This window comes from Cryptomeria japonica, chromosome 4, assembly GCF_030272615.1.
Source record: "Cryptomeria japonica chromosome 4, Sugi_1.0, whole genome shotgun sequence".
NCBI classification, from domain to species: Eukaryota; Viridiplantae; Streptophyta; class Pinopsida; order Cupressales; family Cupressaceae; genus Cryptomeria; species Cryptomeria japonica.
Window position 1 is genome coordinate 143458990 of NC_081408.1, and position 7370 is coordinate 143466359.

Consider the following 7370-nt stretch of genomic DNA (forward strand, 5'->3'; position numbering starts at 1 on the left):
GAATTCAATTAGAGGGATCAAGTTTAAGGGTTAGCATTATAGATAATTAGAGTTTAATTATGGTAAGGGTTTAATTATAGTTAGGGTTAGGACTAGAATTAAATGACGATTATGATTCAATTACATTAGTGTTAGGAATTTAGGATTAGAGTTCAATTAGGATCTTGGTTCGGTGTAGATTAGGGTTGGGGTTAGATAAGATTTAGATTTTAATTAGGGATAGGGTTAAGTTTAGGGATAGGGTTCAATTATGGTTAAATTAGGGTTCAAGTTGTAGATAAGGTTTAATTATAGGGTTATAGGTAGGTTTAGGGTTACGTTGTGGTTAGGTTTCAATTATGATAAGATTAGGTTAGGGTTAGGGCTCAATTAGGTGTAGGTTGGAGATATTGTCAAGGTTAGGGTTTGATTATGATAAGGTAAATTATAATTAGGGTTAGTATTAGATTTCAAATAGGGCTAGAATTAGGGTTATGCTTCAATCACAATAGAGAGGGTTAGAGTTAAATTATGGTGGGATTAGGGTTCAAGTTGTAGTTAGTGTTTAATTCTAGGGTTCTATAATAAAGCTCGCTTTCAAGGTTAGCATTAAGGTTTAATTAGGGTTAGGGATTACATTAGCCTAGAGATTAGGAATAAGGTCAAGGTTAGGTTAGGTTAGGTTAGGTTGGATTAGAATTATGGTTAGTCTTAGAATTTAGTATAAGCATTTACATCATGCTTAGGATTAGTGTTAGGTTTGGGATTAAGAATTACGTTAGGGTTTACATCATGGTTAGGGTTAGGGCTTAGGATTATGGTTAGGAATATGATGAGGGTTAGGTTTATATCATGCTTAAGGTTAGGGTTAGGGTTGCAGTCTACATGATCACACTTATGGTTAGGGTTCAGGATAGGTTTGAGTTATGGTTAGGGTTAAGGTTTAGGTTTACGATTATGATTATGGTATGGGTTAGATTTTAAGGTTATGGCTAAGGATTATTGTTATGGTTAGGGTTTAGGATTATGGTTCAGTTAGGGTTAGGATTATGATTTTGGTTTGGGTTATGCTTTAGATCATGGTTGGGGTTGGGGTTGGGGTTGAGGTTGGGGTTGGGGTTAGGATTATGGTTAAGTCTTATATCATAATTAAGGGTAGGGATTAGAATTATGGTTAGGAATATGGTTATGGTTAGAATTATGGTTAATTTTTATATCATGGTTAAGGTTGGCTTTAGGGTAGGGTTATGGTCAAGGTTTATGGTTTGAATTATTGTTAGCATTAGGGTTAGGGTTTGGGTTACAATAAGGTTTATGGTTTGAATTATTGTTAGCATTAGGGTTTAGCATAAGGTTTAGACCTAAGGTTGGGATTAAGTGTTATAGTTATGGATAAGGTTAGGTTTAGTATTTAGATTATTATTAGGGTTAGAGTTAGGTTTTAGGTTTAGGGTTTGAGCTATGGTTAGGTTAGGGTTTGCATCATTGTTAGGGTTATGGTTAGGTTTTGGGTGAAAATTTATTGTTATGATTAGTGTTCTGGTTAAGGTTACAGCTAATGATTATAGTTATGGTTATTCTTATGATTCAAATAAGGTTAGGTTTCAAGGTTAAAACATGTTATTAGGGTTAGGGCTCTATAAGTAAGCTTGAGTTTAAGGTTAGGGTTAATATTTTTAATTAGGATTAAAGATACCCTAAAAATGATAAAAAAATTAACATGTCTTTGTAAATAAACATGCTAACTCTAACTAACAACCATCTATCTATCATAATAATGGATTTAAAAGTATTACCATAACTAAAAATAGTAGCTGCTATCATCATCAAAATAAAGTTTGTTTTAAGTGGCACATGGGACCAACAAACGATTAAAACTATCAAGTTCTAGTTGAGCTGAAGCCTCTCAACCTAGATTTCCCAAGTGTCCTCCTTGTTATCTTCCCTCTCTTCAGTTCCCTCCATTTTCTTCCCTTACTTTGCCAACTTCCTAGTTTTCTTCTTTATTTTACCTTGTGCAGACACCACTCCCATGACCTCCTTGTTCATTACACCATCAGTAATATCACAGAGAGAACTAAAAGCCTCACACATGTTGTCAAACTTTTGTCTATAATATTCATTCATTTCCAGGTTGAGAACACACTCTTTGAGATCCTTTATTTGATCCTCCACATTATTGTTGTTTTGTTTGTCTGATGACATTTCCTATGAGTAAGGGACCATCTCATCATCTTCCATATGATTGGGGGGCAATGGGATTTGGTCAGAATTTTCAGAATTTTCCATTTCTCTCTCTTCCTTCATTTCATCCTTAAACTGTTCATCTTGGTCCTCATCTTCAACATGGAAGTCTTCATCCTCCGAATTATCAATGGATATCCTGTCTATTTCCGTCAAGTCTACCTCTTTTTTCTTTGTCTTTCTTTTCTTCTCATTCTCATGGATCCTAGCAAATCTTCTCTCCCCCAAACTACCTCTATTCTTTCTTTCTCTCATTTCTTTCCCTCCTCGTTATTAAATTCATGGAGGTCCACGTCAATTGTAATATTCTTCCTCACTGTGTCTTTTCTGTCTTTTTGGCTTGAGCAGGGTTGTTCCTAGGGGTATCCATTTTTCTTTTCTCTGGGTTGATCTTTGAAAGGGAAACCTTGATGGGTTCAATTTAATGCAACATTAGGATTTTCTCACCCTTGGTATTAACCGAGGGTGTGGAGTCTCGAGAGAAGAGAGGTTTGGATTCAATTAATTCAATCTTGACAAAGGATCCCTATTTTTTCTTCTTTTACTCAACATTGTTGGGTAGGGATAGAAAATAGCTGTGGTTCAGAGAATGGTCAAAAGAATATTTATACATGAGGTAAATTAAGCCTTGATGAAGTGGCAAATTAGCCCCATTTTCAATTTAGGACTCCAATGACAAACTAAGAAAATAGGGTAGGTTAACTCTTTAACCATGTCTAATGTTATTTGGTATTGGAAAATGATACCCATGAACTATGGTGTAATGCTCCTCCAAAGTGAAGTATTTCATAACGAAAAAACTAACTATTGGGTAGGGTTTAAGAAGAGAAAAGCATCCATACCCATTTCGAACCATGACTTACCACTCCCCCTTCTCAAATAATTTCTTCATGTAAGCTTTGTAGTCTCAATTACTTCTCTACTTTTTCACCTTCTTTTTTCATCCTCGTGACCTCCGCAATAAAATTCGGAGACACCATAAAGGAGATGCTCCCCATAGTTACCGCACCATCTCGCCAAAAATTACAAAATCTCATAGATAAAGCCCTGTTATAGCATAATCTTCGTGTCCAATTATATTTTGAATCTTGTTTTGAAGAAATTCCCAATATGTCGGGGAATTTTTAAGTGGCATAAGAAGTCTCTTCTAATTTACTTCACGCTAATTTTGCTAACATTTTGGTTGATCTAGACATCCGTAAAACCCTTCCAATAGATATCACTTAAAAATGGTCACCTCGATTTGGATCCGACTTTTGAAATATGAATAACCACTATCAACTATCATAAATGATGTAGAAAACCTCAAATAAATTTATTAGTAGTGGATTAAAACATAATGCTCTATCAATGTAGTATTAGTGGAGCCACCAGTTTGATAATGAATTGATGGCATAATTAATTTATTATGATAGTAGTCATTCTTTATTGGTTACATCACACCCACTAAATGAGAAAATGTAATTTTAATATTTTAATTTTATTTAATTATAAGGTAAATTATTATAGACCTAGGTAGAAACATTAGGAATTAAATAGTTTCTCCGATGTACTAGTCTAATTATATGATATTAGGAATTAAACCCTCATGTTTGTTCCAAAACATAATAGTCCATTAAATTAATATACATTAAAATTAATAACCATTACAGTCTCCCAAACATTTCTTCTATGATGTGGTGGTGGTATGTACATAATCCAATTTTATATCTAACTAATTCCTAAAATATGGAATCTAATAATAGAAAGGGGAACACATTTTAATGTTTACTATACTTATAACCCTAAAGATTATGTAAATTTTTATTTAAATATAGATTATTTCTTAAAATTAATAATTATTAGCAACTAACATTCATAGATTTGTATTTTGAGAATGATTTTGGCATCAAGCATCTTATAAATTTCTTAATTGAATCTTTTTGCATAGTTCTTTTCAATCAAGTAAAATATCCTTCATATAGGTGGTGCTCAACATATAGTGGCATTAAATAAATATATAGGAACCCTATTCAATTCTTAATGAGCATACAAATTAAGTCACATAAACCCTTTTGATTCTCTATATGTCAAGAAAATGACATCCTTATATTCCATAAAGAGACCAATTGATATAGGAATTAGTAATAGATTATAACCCACATAAACAATGATCTTTTGAGGGTTTTCATTAGACTCCAAATTCATCCTCACTAAACATGGGTTTCTTATACTAAATGTAAATTACAATTCTGAATTACTGGGTCAACAAATTTTCAATATGTGCATCCCTAATCTTGTATTAGGTCTCATTTTCTTCTCTTTCCATTCATGCTTTTACAATTTTAAAATCCATCTTATTTATCTGTATCAATAATTTCAATGAACTTGAAATCCATTTAAATACATCAAGCTTATAATTTTTCTCTTTTGAATGGTAGAGAGTATTGATGGAATTTATCTTTTCATCCAACCATTACTACATGGAATATTGGGAAACGGGATCCTAGGTCAATCAATGCAAACTAAAGATCCTAATTCACTTCACAGTGAAGAAGACAAAAGGACACTAAGAGGGGGGTGAATTAGTGTATTTTAAAACTTTTAACTATGTGTGCAAGTATTGCAACTGTAAATTAATTAAGAACATATACACAAACAAATCACACCACAACATAGAATATACGAGGAAAACCTAATGTGGGAAAAACCTCCATGAGAATAGCTACTAGAAACTACTGCTCCAATCCAGCCTCACAGTAAATAACAGTTTACAATGTTTAGGGCATTAACCCAAGGAGCATCAACCCTTTAAACTTTAGGGCACCCACATAAGTCCAACACCAACACCTGATTTAGTGAGCACCTACTCAAAGAAGAACCTACCCCTACTCTAAGAACCACCTTAGAGATTTACAGCGACTGATCAAGTTTACAATGCAATGATAAAGCCTTGTTACAAATTAGTTTTGTAACACTTACAAAATTCTAATATCTTAAAAATGACTTTCTCTACCTACAAAAATTTATTCTCTATTTCTTCATCTTCCTCTATCTCTTCTTCTTTGTCTGTCTTTGTGGATGTCTTTCTTTCCTCTCTCTATTTCTGAAAATTATACTCTATCAACTCTCTTCAAAAATGCACCTCACTTCAACACTTCACACATCAATCTGCAATCGAATTGTGGAGTTGTCTTTATTTCCACCTCTATCTCTGTCTCAAAAACCACTCCTACTAATGTTGAATCACATTTATAGTCCTGCACCATCAACAGTGCATCGAGGAATGTTTTTCCCTTTAATATTGCAATTAATTCATTTTCCTTTCTAAGATACAGTTTGTAGTAGATTGAATTTCTTTCTTGGATAAACCATCTACATTAGAAAAAGTCCTTTATTTTTCTAAAAGTTCTTCGTACGAAGTTTCTACTTTTAGCAACCCCAATCTAGCTAGTAGATTTGATTTTTCCTTAGTTGATTTCCTTGATCCCATCAACCATCTGCAACTCAATCCCCATTAATGTATTCTCTATCTTCTATCGACCTACCCAAATAAGATCTACAGCTACCATACTGAGATCCACCATCACTGACTTTTGCATATCGGATTCATTATGTTTTCATCAAGAAACCACATGTCTTCACATTCTTCTTCCAGATTACTCAGTCAAGGTTGGTTGGCCTCTACGTAAACCCTTGTGTCCATCAGCATGCATAGGTATCGTTAAAAGTCTTCATAGTCAACTCTTAAGTCACTTGTCAACCATGGTCAACCACCACATGGACTATCGTCCTTATCGGGTTACCACTATGTCGACTGAAGCACCTCTAATGAATTTAACCTCTGTCTTTTTTCCTTTCAACTTGCCCTACATCTTTTTTCACATGTTCATTTTACCTACATGGGCTAGTGGGATGCATCTTCTTTCTACCTTAACTTATCACGTGAGTCCCTCTTTACATCCATCTATAAGCGTGGAATAGCAGGTTCCTTCTTTCACCTCATTGTCTTGTCCTACATGACCATCACCTTGTCTTTCTTAGTATCATGGGATAGCGAGATGCATATATTTCTCCACCTGACATTACCCCGCATGACCGTCACTCCTCACTTTTGATGATGCGGGAAGGCTGATTCTTTCCTTTGTCCTTTTAACCCTACATGGTCAAATTTCTCTTGTCCATCATGTTGCTGGATAGAGGGAGGGTTCCCTATGCCTTGCTTGAAGTTATCCCGCACAGATACCAAACACACACTTGCATGGTGTGGGATAGAGGGTGAACACATTTCCCCTTTTCTCTTTGGTTTTCCTTATCCCACGGGCATCTTCTCTTCCCTTGTTGGTCATGCGAGACAACAAGATGCCTTTAATTTTGCTTCCCCCACATGATATTTTATGAGCCTCTTAACCTATGTGGGATAAGTGAAAATGTAATCTTCCCTTTAGTTTCTTATCTCGTGCAAGTTTTGTTGGTCACTTTTGACACTGTGGGATAGGAGGGATTACCTTGTAAACTTCAGTTATCCCACGTGACTAGCACATGACCTTTTCCACAATGTAGTATAGTGAGTAGTACCACATTTGTGTTATCTTGTGAGGCATTCAACCAACATGTTGCCAGATAAGGGGAACACCATTTTCTTTTCACAGAGTTATCCTGCATGGTCTCTTCCTTGTACGTGAACACAACATTGAACCCACGGATACATGTGAGCCAAATAACTATTACAATGTGGAATCAATGACATACAAACCACAACACGTAACTGTTGCCAACATGACTGACATGTGAAGATGATGAATCTGGTCGAAAACCCTGCAACATAACACAATGTGTTGCGTGCAATAGCACAACATAGCCTATGTTATGCGTGATTGCTTCCAACATCACTACAACCTTCCTTGACATCCATTTGACATCAATGATAATAATACCAACAAATAGAATTGGAATAAAAAAATCCCTAACGATAGTCCTAAAAGGAGAGCTAGGCACTGAGACTCTATTCCTGTATTGCAAAAGAAGTGAGATAGTGAAAAGTGTGTATGTGATTTAGGTTAGTGACAATAAAATGATTATAATTAATAGTGAACAAGAAACAAAAAATGAGAAACTAAAATAGTAAGGAAGATCTCAAACAAATATACAATGAGGAACTTAGATCT